The 13555-nt window shown below is 43.7% G+C and overlaps 1 protein-coding gene across 2 annotated transcripts in view; it reads right to left on the bottom strand.

Annotated features, from left to right (window-relative positions):
- UTRN (utrophin) overlaps positions 1-13555 on the bottom strand; it is a 569920-nt gene that overhangs the window by 519922 nt on the left and 36443 nt on the right. The gene's annotated exons all lie outside the window — the stretch shown is intronic.

The raw sequence follows: 13555 nt of genomic DNA, 5'->3' as shown, positions 1-13555 counted from the left end.
TACTTGCATCTAAGCATATTTTAGGAATGATGCCAACACAGCAATGTAGTAGTTTTATTTATTAATACATAAGATTGATTAGCCTCTCCCAAAAGATTTTGCCAAAATATATTGTTTGCCATAAAAAAAAAAAAAAAAAAATCTCTCATCTTGATCAATTTTATTAGAAGAAAAACTACTTAAAATGCATGGTCCATTACTGCTATGCTAGCAATTACACACAGGAGTAGGACCAATCAGCTCCTATGCATCAAGCTATGGACAATTAAATGTTTTTCAAATTCAGTCCCTAAATTGAAATCCAAGTAAGAAGACACTCACTGACGTAAAACTAAATCATAATAGATGTGATTTGCAAAGGACTCACTTATAGAATCAGTAGGTTACAGGAACAATAAAGCATTAAAATAATTTGAAATTAAAAAAAAAAAAAAAAAAAGCAAGACTTCTGCCAAAATAAAACATACTGGACGGGAAACACACATCAACTGCAAGAGCTGGTAACCAAGGGATGGACATGCTGAGTTTTGGGGAAATAGTGTTAATACTAGAGCAAGGAGATTGTTTAAAAACAAAATCCTAAGTGTTCAACACATGCATTCTAGCTACAAATTACTTCATTCATTCTAATAAAATGGTCTCATTCCTACTACTGCTGAATTCAATAGACCGTTTATTTAGCAACTATCTGTCTCGGGTATGCACTCTCTTTTATTCATTCTGGTGTTGACAGCAGTAATCAAATTTTGTACATACCGCTGGCTCTATTATAGCCCAACAGTCACTGGCTGCCTGCCTAGTTTTCTTATCATACCCACAAGATTAAAAAAGGCCAGAGACCAGCTGGAACTACAGTAGAGTGAGGGTATAAGAAGTGGAGGGCCATGGTGGGCAAGGGGCTGTTTCAGCTCCCACTGGTTAACTGGAACAAGTAAACATCACCTGTTAAATAAACTTTCACATCTCTAGTTCAAACAAGGCCAGACTCAGCCCAGCCCAAAGCAGACCACCTTTAATAAATAATTTGGATAGGAATATAGTCGAGGCACATTTGAGGAGGATTATTTTCCTTTAGAATACCTCCACTCCACGCTTAGACAATAGAGTCTACTTCTACGAGCTTGGCTCACAGGAAACAGAAGGGAGACCAAAAAAGAAGTGTTGTTTTAAAAAAGCGTACTGTTGTGACGCACTCCATATTCTTAATGGAAATATGCTTATGATATGGATGTGACATAACTGAGATACATGAGAAAAGTGTAATACATCATTAGAAAGACTATGATTTACTTTACGTGATTATCCAATTTGTATGCCTGCATCACTCCTGCATCTGAAATGAGCAATATGGACCAATTGGATATGACGCGCTACAGGAGGCTCAACAGCCAATCTCAGCAGGACAGGGTAAAAGGGTGCTCCTGCTGGCACAACAAGCAGGCTCAGTGGTATTTCAGTACAGCAAGTAGCATATTAAAAGGGCACAACCTGTCAAAACTGCATCCTCTTATTCTAAGGCAAAGGTGCCCAACCTAGAGCCCACAGGTCATACTTTGTCCAGAGCAAAACAAAAGGTCTGCAGCCTAACAGTTGTTATATTAGGATTGTCATGTTTACATCATTTTAGTTTCCACAAGTGAATAAACTGACTATTCTCAGAGGGATGGTAATGTTACTCTGTATCTGCAAAAACAAGGAGTACTGTGGCACATTAAATACTAACACACACACACGCACACACACGTACGTATACACACTAAATAGGTTATTTCTATGTACAGAATAGTCAATCTTAATTCCATCAAAACAAGCTGAACTTAAAATATAAATCACTACAGGTGACTTTAAATCTTATTAAAATAGGTAGAATCTTTGTAGTCCATACAATGTTGTTCTTAGGTGTACGTGGCCCTCCTGGGTAATAAGGGTGGGCAGCACGGCTTTGAAGGCACACAAATACCAACACTCCTTTCCAGATTCAATTTCCAGATCAATTTCTTCCCAAAGAAAAGAGAAGATGGTATCAAACATTTTTAAAACCCATGGAGCTCTAATAAAAGCATGCTTACTCTGACTGACTCAGTTTCATTAATAACAGCATCGATATAACTGTGCATTAACAGTTAGTCAACTGACTGACTCATTTTGCAAAATAAGAGGCAATTATAGATTACAAATATTAACTTTAAGAATCTTCACACTTCCGTTCAGTCTTTTTGAAAAGTATTCCTGACTAATGACATTAAGAGAAGCCATATTTTGGGCCTTTTGAAATAGAAGACACATACAGGCAGTCCCCGGGTTACGTACAAGATAGGGACTGTAGGTTTGTTCTTAAGTTGAATCTGTATGTAAGTCGGAACTGGCGTCCAGATTCAGCCGCTGCTGAAACTGATCAGTTTCAACAGAGGCTGAATCTGGACGCCAGTTCTGACTTACATACAGATTCAACTTAAGAACCCCAGGCATCCCCAAGTCAGCTGCTGCTGAAACTGATCAGCGGCTGATTACAGGAAGCCCGGGGCAGGGGCTTCCTGTAGTCAGCCACTGCTCAGTTTCAGCAGCAGCTGACTTGGGGACGCCTGGGGCAGAGCAGCTGGGGTGCTGCTGGGTTGGTCCAGTAGCGCCGCCGCTCCTCGGCGATACTGGACCAACCCAGCAGCACCCAAGCTGCTCTGCCCCAGGCGTCCTGATTCAGCCACTGCTGAATCTGACCAGCAGTGGCTGAATCAGGACGCCTGGGGCAGAACAGCTGGGGTGCTGCCCGGTTGGTCCAGTAGCGCCCAGAGCGGTGCTACAGGACCAACTGGCAGCGCCCCAGCTGCTGTACCACAGGTGTCCGGAGCAAAGCCACGGAGCACGGGGGCAGCGGGACAGCCCAGACGCGCCGTGGCTGTCTTGCTGCTCTCGGGCTCCGTGGCTTTGCTCTGCTTTGCTCCCCGTCCCCCTGGTCTGCAGACCAGGGGGACGGGGAGCAAAGCAGAGCAAAGCCACGGAGCCCGAGAGCAGCAAAGCGGAGGAACACGCGGGCAGCGGACAGCCCAGACGCGTCTGGGCTGTCCGCTGCCCGCGTGCTCCGCGGCTTTGCTCTGCTTTGCCCCCCCGTCCCCCTGGTCTGCAGACCAGGGGGATGGGGGGGGCGGGCAAAGCAGAGCCAAGCCGCGGAGGACGCAGCCAGCTGACAGCTGACCGCGCGCTCCGCGGCTTGGCTCTGCTTTGCCCCCCCGTCCCCCTGGTCTGCAGACCAGGGGGATGGGGGGGGCGGGCAAAGCAGAGCCAAGCCGCGGAGGACGCAGCCAGCTGACAGCTGACCGCGCGCTCCGCGGATTGGCTCTGCTTTGCCCCCCCCCCCGTCCCCCTGGTCTGCAGATCAGGGGGACGGGGGGGGGGGGGGGGCGCCAAGGCAAAGCAAAGCAGAGCCAAGCCGTGGAGCGCGATCAGCTGACAGCCCAGACGCGTCTGGGCTGTCAGCTGGCCGGGCGCTCCGCGGCTTGGCTCTGCTTTGCCCCCCCCTCCGTCCCCCTGGTCTGCAGACCAGGGGGACGGGGGGGGCAAAGCAGAGCCAAGCCTCGGAGTGCATGGGCAGCGGACAGCCCTGTCCGCTGCCCACGTGTTCCACCGCTTTGCTTCCTCTCCCTGGTCTGCTGGAGACCAGGGAGAGGAACGGCCCCGTTTGTAACTGCGGATCCGACATAAGTCGGATCCGCGTAACTCGGGGACTGCCTGTATTTCAGAGACTGTATTACAAAACATCTGGAAAACAGTACATATTTAGGAATAAGTTATAATTTCTATTATAGTAGCAGCTACAGGGCCCAGTCATTGATCAGGGCCCCACACCCTATACAAAGCACTGTAATAAAAAAAAAAAAAAAAAAAAAAAAAAAAAGACGACAATCTTTGATCCTCAAGTACAAGACAAGGAACCAACCAGGAGGAACATAGCCCCTGATGAGTTGTTTGAGCCCATGGAGTCCCGCCATCAGGAATACTCCAGACCCAGGGCCAGGCTCCAGCAGAGGTCTTTCCCTTGCCCCACATGCCACCTCAGTGACCCCACCTTCTGACTCCAGTGTGCTCCCCCTCATACATCTCCCAGTCCTGTCCGCTGCCCCACATGTTCTCCTACCCCTGTGCATCAACGGCTGCCCCCGGAACATGCTGTGGGCCCCTGCCATTGGCAGTGCAGCGGGTCAAGAGCATCTTTCTGCCACTCACCCCCCCACAGCTAACAGCATCTCCCTGTAGCAATACACAGACATGCCCCCTCCTTCCCTTGCCACAGAGACTTGCATTCCAGCAGCCAAGCAGAGCAAGTGGCAGGAAGCTGCTCTAACCCTGCCAGTAATGGGGGGTGGGAGGGAAAATGGGGGCTGGGCTGTTTTTAAATCACCATGGGGCCACCAGGCAGGCTGGGGGATATGGAGGCTAGGGAAGTGCACAAAGAGTGGCAGGAAGGCAGCAGTGCACAAAGAGACCCCTGCCCTTCCCAGGATCCACTGCCAGAGGGAGGTGCCTCAGTTAAGCACTGCACTCTCTTGCATTACCCCACCCCCTTCAGAACCCACATGCTCTCATCCTGCCCCCAAACTTCCACACCCTAAACTTTCTCCCAGCACCTGCCACCTACACCTTCTCCTGCACCCCCATCCCCAGGCCAGAACGTACACCCAAGCCTCCATTCCAACCCCTTCTGCACCCACATTCCCTCCTACAGCCCATACCTGCAGCCCCTTGCATCTCATCCCCAGACTCCATTCCAGAACCTGCATCCCAGACATCCCCCAGCACCCAAACTCTCTGCCACAATTTCTGGAAACCTGCCACCCCTGAGGAGGAGCACATGATAATAGTAACAAAAGACAGCTAGACCAGACTAACACGGCTGCATCTCTATCATGATAATAGTAAGACAGTAGCACTCAGCATAATAGTTGTTTCAGCTCACCAACTACAGTTAAGTTTTTGTAGGCATCATAATAGAACCCAATTTTAAAGGAGGATTTGAGGGAGGCCAATGAGCTGACACTGCAGGTGTTTATTAAGAGCTCTTACATAGGAGTGGCAGCGTGGGAGAATGCACAAAGGAATTTTGACATTTTACACATGGGTGACGAAGATGCATCACGGACAGAGTGGAGACGGGCACTGACATCTCAATAGCTTCCTGGGAATACCTTAGCAATGAGCGCTTAGTAAGCACCAAGACTGCTGACAGGAGGGGAAATGTGGCCCATGATTTAAAATGGCCTGTGGCTCTGGGCTGCCGCTACTGCAACAGCAATGATGAGAGCCCCAGGTCCTTTGAATTGCTGCCGGAGCCCCAGGCGGTGCTGAGGGTGGGCTGCCCCTAGCCCAGCCCCTTTCACCTGAGTTCCTGACCCTTCTTGGGGGCCCAGAGTTGAGGGTCCCCCTCCCTCTTGTCCAGGGCAAGTCTGTCACTAGCCCTGATAAGCACTCAATAGTCAGGTTGATCAGCAGAGCAACCACAGCACTAATATTAAACACAATAGCAGCCAGCTTTACTAGAGACTCTTCAAGCTTCTGGAAGCCTCTAGTTCACAGAAGGATGATTACAGGTTCGTTACAGGCACCAGCACGGGTATTTACATAATGCATCTCCTTATGGTCAATAGTCTATATTTTCACTGTGAACACAAGAATTTATCATAAACCTTTCTTTATAAGTGTTCTAATGTCAACTTTTTAAATCACTATTGGTGTAAGTGTATGAATTACAGTGTTTGCTCATTGTTGAAATAACTGATAAATTAAGTTTAAATGGAAAGATGAAAAAAATAAAACAAGCAGAAGTTTGTCCAGGTCTTCTTTTCTACAAGTATTTTTCTCAAACATTCTTATCTAGATCTGGCACTGTATTATGGTTTAGGCCCCCATCAGTACTGTCTCCCAACTAGAAAATGGGGTGTAGTGTTAGAAACAAGTGTTTTCAACATGTGCTCTGGCAGGAGTAAAGACTTATTTTTAGATGGTGTAGGAGCGCGCCCGTTACTGTGCACTGGCAGCTGGCTCGAGTTTTGTGGCACGATACTTGGAAGGAAATACTTATGGAGAGGAGAACACATACTTATTTATGAGGAGGGAAACCCATTTTGTAAGTGGTTAGACGCTATAAACATGGAACACAACAATAATATCTTGCTAGAACCTCCTTCTAAGAACAGAATCACACGAAGACAAATATCTTAAAAAAAACATTTGGAGAAGTAAGATACACTGATTTTAGTACAAAATAGGTACAGACTTTCTTAGTGTACCTAAATCAAAATAGCTAGAGAGAGAATGTTATAAAAAGTAGTATTCCCGACCCCATAAATGGGTTACAGTTAATCTACAAAATATTAATGAAGCTGGCTGATATGGGAGAAAGGGGGAAGGAATGGGTATTGCATTATTTTTTCCCCAGAGGCAGACATACAACTGTTGATGGTGGAAGATGGCACATGTTATAAAACTCCTCCCTGCAAACATCTTCTATATGTTTTGAAGAGTTTGTTTGTGGATTTGTTTGTGCAAAATAAAGTCATAGTTTGTGATTACCTACAGATATCAAATTTTGCATAAACAATCCTGCCATTTATATGCACTACTTTTCACACCGGAATATGCTGGGTGAAAGGTTTACATAATTATTTTTGTTTTTCATCAGGAAAAAAAAAAGTCATGACTATTATGATTTGAGTTCATAAAAAATATTTGCTAACAAAATTAAAATGGAGTCACCTATTCAACTATCATTTTAGTGCAAAGAAAATTTTTATGGTTATAAATCACAAAATAATTGAAGTTAGTTGCAGAACCAGTTATAGAAGCTTTACAAGTTTCTGATTCAAATTTACTGTGTGGTAATATGTTCAATAAAATGAATAATGTTTGAATTTGAAATCCTACAACTTAAAACTGTTTTTTTGACTTCCCTTTTGCAAACACATTAATAAAAAGTTATATTACTTATATTTAATTTCTTGAACTTTCCTACAAGTTTAATCTAAGTGAAATGATTGTCCAGTAAACAACAGGCCTCACCCACTAGTTTTATTTAAACAAAAAACCCTTGGCTGAAATCTGTGACACTATGCTCCCCCCTTTTCCCTTCCCCCACACATATACATCGCCTCTGCTTTATTCTGCCTTGGGATATTATGTTGTTCCAGTTTTATTTCCACTACAGCCCTGCACCTGCTGTAGGCGTCTCACAGTACAGTGTACGTGACTTCTACAAGATAGGAGCGGCTACTATACACTTCCTCTTTCCTCTCCAAGTTCATATCCTTGGAGGATAGTTAGCTGGATTTGTAATTGATCTAAAGACCAGCCATTCTTGCTGGGTTGTTTATGAGTTTAAAAATGTAAACTGCCTTAGCAGTGTGTGCCATGCTAATAATGGAGGACAGATTAAGCAGTCTGAAACTGGTCTAACAGCTGACAGACAGAAGTAGTGGTTTTCCAACAACAACTGATTGCTAAAACTTCGAACAGTGTTACCATGAAGGGACATATAATACAGGTTGGCAGCCTCAGGACCTGACCGGTACTGAACAAAGGAATTTACCAAACCAGGGGAGGTCCCTCTGCTCATAGTTTGTGCTGAACCACTACTCCCTGGCTAGGACTCAGGCCCAGCCCCACAGCTCCCTGGCTGGTGGTGGCTCTCCGGGCCAGAGCTCCATGGCCGGGGCTGGAGACAGAGCTCTGTGGCCACTGCTGGCCCTCTACTACTGGCCAGCAGCTGAGGTCAGAAGTCCCCGCTGTGCTGCCCACCCAGCCCCCCCCCCTCGCCACAGGGCTTCCAGCTAAGTCACCAGCTTCCCAATCCTGCCCCACTGCCAGACCTCCCTATACCTGGGCTGTGTGGTCCAGGAACATTTGTGGTCCGACCAGAGTGTTCCAGTTAAGAGATGTACAACCTGTACTATCGCTATTACAAAAATTATTAGATGCCACACACTGAATAAAAAGAAAACCATTCCATTACTACCTACATACGTACCTCTGGTGATGACAACAAACATAAAATTCTTTGTGTTTCTACTTTCCTGACTCACATGTTGTGAAACAGTGATGTAACAAAAACCTGATTTGAACTTGGTTTGCAGAGCTATCCTATCAAACTTACAATCATTAAATCTCCTTGGGTATGAGTGAATTCAAACTCTGGCCAAACACACACACATACATTATCTTGAAATATTATATATAAAAATCTAAGATAATCAGTTACACTCAAAAAAGAGAGACCTAAGACTATCCACTAATTTACGTACAAATCTAAGAACAGAAAGTGCAACTTAGAGTTCCTACAGTTCAGTCATCTTGAGTAAAACTTTAAAAAATGCTTAAATGAAAGAGGAGTCTGAGTCTCACTGAAAGAGTTTATTTTTGGAGATGGAAACTAAGTACAATAAAAAGCTTTTTAAATTTAAAGTACTGTAATGTCCAAAGTCAGATGTTGTCATTTGATTTCTATATTTAAGCACATTAAATGTTATGTAAGTAGTTTTATGTAGCCTCTCTAATTTGTAGTTTATGTAGGTGCTAAAATTTTTATTTTTAGAAGACCAAACACACAAAAAAGTATTTTTTGCCCTTTACTCCAAGATAGCCGTATAGAGCTGCTTAAAGCTCAAGATCCCTCATCCACATGCAGTATTGAAATACTCTTCACTGTATACAAACTACCATAAAAAAAAATCCATGATAAAATTCACAGAAAGACAAAATAAGAAAAATCCTCCAAGAAAACTTAAGAAATTAAGAATATGTACTACTGTGTATATTTTGGCATGTGATGCTGACAATTTGTGTTTTAATGGTTATAAAAAGCTTTCACAGTTTGAATTTCAACATCTGTGGTCACTAAATAATTAGTCTGACACCAGCCATAATGTTACACACTTGTGAAATTGTAAAATGGATAATATTTGGGGGGGGGGGGGGGGAATGCTTAAGACCACATATTTCACACATCTATGATAATTTAAAATCCATACAAGTCTAAAAATGCTTAAATTAAACATTGACATTATCTGTCAAAATTATAAAAATCAAAACCTAACTGCCAAAACTACTTCTATAGTTAGCACTTAAGAGGTGATAGAGGAGGGAATCTCTCTCCACATAGGTCAGAGACCATGTTTCAGCTGTACTTTCAGCAAATGTGTTTTAATGTAGCTATCGCTGACATGGAACTTTTGCAAGAGGCTGTTATAAAGTCATAATATGTAGTCCAACTACTTCACCCTGAAGGAAAGGAACCCCAAAACATATTTTGATTTATGGATTAGATATCACTGATAGGCACAACATAAAATCCTTAAGATGATATTTAATGGTGGGCACATTACACATATATTTAAATAGGCTATTGTAATCTTAATGGTGCTAAAACACATTCTCTACAGCACTGCTGCACATCAGCCCACTGAAGCATTAGACTACCAACACTGAGACAAGGTGTCTAAACATCACCCCACCCATAATACACACCCTTTAGTTTCTCATTACAATACTCTGGGGAAAATCTCTCTCTCTTCTACACAAACAAACAATCAATCTCTTTTTCTCTGGCTGTATTTATTAAGATGTCGATGGGTCAAATACAACACCTACTGAGAGTGAGTACCAGGCCTGTGTGTAACATCCTTACAACAGGGTAAGAAAAACATGAAAGTTTTGCAAAACATTTTAGAGGTGAAGTCCATCCCCCTCCCATCCACTACAGGTGTTTAAGCCAAATATTTCATCCATCCACTATGTGACTGGACTATCCTGACCATTCTGAACTTTTAAATATTTATATAACATATGTGAGAGAGCGAGAGCGAGAGAGCACGCGCTTTGGAGAAAACAAGATTCATATATGAATTCATTTCAGATTCTAAATATCTACCTTCTGATATTTCAGGACTGTCATTCCATTTGGTTAGTGGTTTTTCAACAGCACTGTAATTGGTTAATTAGGTAACCATGAAAAAAAAAATCTTAGCTGTTACCCATTTACACGCTGTGGACTCTGCAGTATAAAGCTTATACTGCAGAGCCCAAAGTGAAGCTGGATGCCTAGGAGCGAGGCTGACAACCAGGGCATGCCAGGAGCCAACTCCCGTCTACCAGCCTCACTCCCGGGGAGCTGGCAGCATTGCACTGCACTGCACGGGGCAGCAGCTTTTAAGCTGGGTTTCCACAACCACTGGCTTCTGCCTGCTGCCCCGCCCCCAGGAGGCTGACTGCCACCCCATGCTGCTGGCTCTGTGGTAGCAACCAGTTCCCCAGGAGCGGGGCCAGAAGCTAGTGGGTAACCATTACAGTAACCGACAAGCTAAGGTGACCAGAATTTGAAAATGTGCGAGGAGGACACTGAGTTAACAAAAAAAACCACATGCTTGTATATTAGGGTTGCCGGATTTTTTTTTTTTTTTTTTTGACGAAGAACAAGAAGGACAATTTTTCTTTCTAAAGGAGGACATAATTATTGGGGAGGACAAGCCCCTCAAAAGGAGGGCTGTCCGCCTTAAAGGAGGACGTCTGGTCACCTTAGGATAAGCTCATGTTTATCAGTTAACCACTTAAATGGTTAGATTGTTCTGTCACTACCCTGTGATATGCATGGTAAAGTGCTTTAATTGACTTATGCATAAAAATGAGCCGCCTTAGTCTACTAGCATTACAGATCATCAAAAGATAGTATGGATTTTTGAGGAAAACAAAGCTTAACCAGTAAAGCAACATATCTGCTTATAAACAGCATACTAGATATATGGCTGTATAGGTCTTTGAGTCTTATGAAGCAATATATAAATCTGGAGTAAAATTGAAGGTGTCCATATGTAGTTGAACCAAATATCATGACTGCAGTTGCCTAATACTCTAGCCTACTTGAGAGCCTAGTACTCTAGCAGTTTAGATTTATGCAATCAAAATTTCTTCTATGCTAAAATACATTTGACACTCTCCTTATTGCCCAGTGAACTTACTCATAATATTTCCATACTAGTATTAACAGGACCAAAGTGACTACTAATAGAGTACAATCAAATCAAGATATCTGCTTTATTAATATCTTCACAATCTTGACTGATGTAAGACACATCATCGAAGATACAGCTAATATCTTGGTGGTATTTATGGAGACATTACTCTTATTCATGCTGTCATGCATTTCTTTCAACCTAGAGTGACTCAAGGAAGTGGCAACACAGAGGAACTCCAACAGGAGTGAGTGAAATCTGGAGTAAAAGTGTCTGACATCTAAACAGTAAAGTGGCAGCAAGGATGGGGGAGAGAATGGGTTCTTTAAAGCAGCAGCGCTGCATGGAGCCTGAGGCCAGACTCAGCATGCAGCATTTCGAAGCGGCAGTGCCACATGGAGCCCAGGGTCAGCGGGAGGACTGACTCCAGGCTCCATGCGGCACAACATATCCCAATTACGTTGTGTTCCTAGGCACCACCACCAAGACAGATTTACATCAAGACCAGCCAGGGTCAATGGGCCATTAAGGAGAGTTAACTCTTCAAGGGGACACTCTTGAGAACGCCTCAAAGAGCATACGAACGAAGGAGGCCCAATGACTCAAGGCATAAGAACACTGTGATCTGTGACTCCATGTTTGAGACAGTAACTTTCCATTTTCCAGGATGTATACATTGAAAACTGACAATGCTTTCTTGCCTCTTTCCTCCTCCACGTATCTTGACTATAACTTTTAACAAAGGGAAGCTCTGAACAATCAACTGAGGACCCCAAACCTATCGGGTGATCTGGAGAGACTTGCTGCAAGAGAGCCGTTTTAGCATCACCCAGCTGACCTCAGGCTCCATGCGCTGCTGCCACTTTGAAACACCGCGGCAGCATTTCAAAGGGGCAGCGCCGCCCTATCAAATAATTGAATAGTCGATACAAAAATGCACCAACTATTTGATTAGTGAAATACATGCTATTTAACATACTTAGTACATATCCTCCTTTCTGGCAGTCTGACCTGAGTCTCCTGATGTTAGATGTGTCCCATACCAGGCAGCTATGTTCCCTCTAATCTTTTCTATCCATGTGTGAAATATTTTTTTCCATACAGAGGCCCATGCAAATATACACCATCAGTAAAAAGGAAAAAAAAAATCTAGCTGTGGGTGCTCTGTTAATCACCTGGGCAGTATTTGAATCTCTCAAGAGTGGCTGCACAAGCACTCACCTTACAGGGAACAATGCCAGGCAAGTACCATACTAAAGCCCTCATCTTGCAATGACGACGACAGGTGGACCTTATGTATCCACACATGCAGCCTCAATGAATTCAGTTGGGTTGAAATCTGGGTGACAATTCAGATTAAATATAGCAGCAGGCTGGGCACCTTGGTTTTGTCCCCTCTATGTAAGGGGAGTATAGAGATGCCCTAAGAGTGCAAAAGAGCATAGCAGTCCCCTTGGGAGATACAAAGCTATAATATTGGGATCCTCACACCTGATGGAAGTGATTGGTAAGGGGTCAACAATAGGCACAATGGAGGTGTGCCATTCAGACAGTGTCAAAGTCTGAAGCAGCTTTGAGAGGCCATTTTGAAACCAGTTTGGCCCCAGATCCAGGAAGCAGGGTGAGAGCCACCTTGCCCTGACCCACGTACGAGTAAGCCAGACCTACCTGAAGCACCCAAGATATGATCCACCTCTCACTGATTTCAACAGGAACGGACTAGAACAGAACTACCAGAGCAGAATATTTATGAATTTATACAGAAATAGTTTGGGTTTTTTTTCAATCCTGCCAACTTCTGGTGACTTAAGTTTAGATACACAGCAGTTTATCCCACTGACATGGCTAGCTTGCCACTTCTGGATATGATCACAACACAGCCAGAAGAAAAATCCAACAGCACTGATATTGCTCAGTTTCTGTGATGACTGACCTACTGACCAACTTCCACTCTCTCATAAGATAATCTTACCCACCAAAAATACAGAGAGAAGAGCAACGTCGGGGTATAATGTATTTGACATTTGCCTAGTGCTTCAGGTCACCAGTTTCAATGACAAGCCTGTTCCACAAACACTGAGCAAATTAAAACAACCAGTACAATTGCATTTAGAAGTCATGCCAGAATGGGGGTGAGAGAGTATTATATATAGAAACTTCCAAAGGCTCAACTGCACTGCCAATGAATCCAACTTTTATTACCATTTTCCTGATAAATAGCCTGTTTTTCTTTGTAACCTCAAGTATGGACACTTACAGGGATAACTATGCATGTTCTTTTAATGATTCTGAGTATATTCAAAACATCTTCACCCGCTGTGAGTTTTGGCTTCTACACAGCCTAGAGTTTTACATCAAAGAAACATATTCCAAACCAGAATACTGACTAACTTTCAATTCTGAACCACACAACCCACAACTTGAGTATACTCAAGAAAGAAGAAGTTTTACTTTCAAACCCCAAATCAATTTGTTCATGCAATGCATCCCAGAGTGTAAAAACTGCTTCTTCAGACAGTTTAGGGCTAAAAAAAGGAATGCTAGACTTTTTTTGGACAAAATGGCTT

This window comes from Pelodiscus sinensis, chromosome 3, assembly GCF_049634645.1.
Source record: "Pelodiscus sinensis isolate JC-2024 chromosome 3, ASM4963464v1, whole genome shotgun sequence".
Classification (NCBI taxonomy): domain Eukaryota; kingdom Metazoa; phylum Chordata; order Testudines; family Trionychidae; genus Pelodiscus; species Pelodiscus sinensis.
The sequence above is the reverse complement of the archived record's forward strand: the minus strand, read 5'-3'. Positions and strand labels throughout refer to the sequence as shown.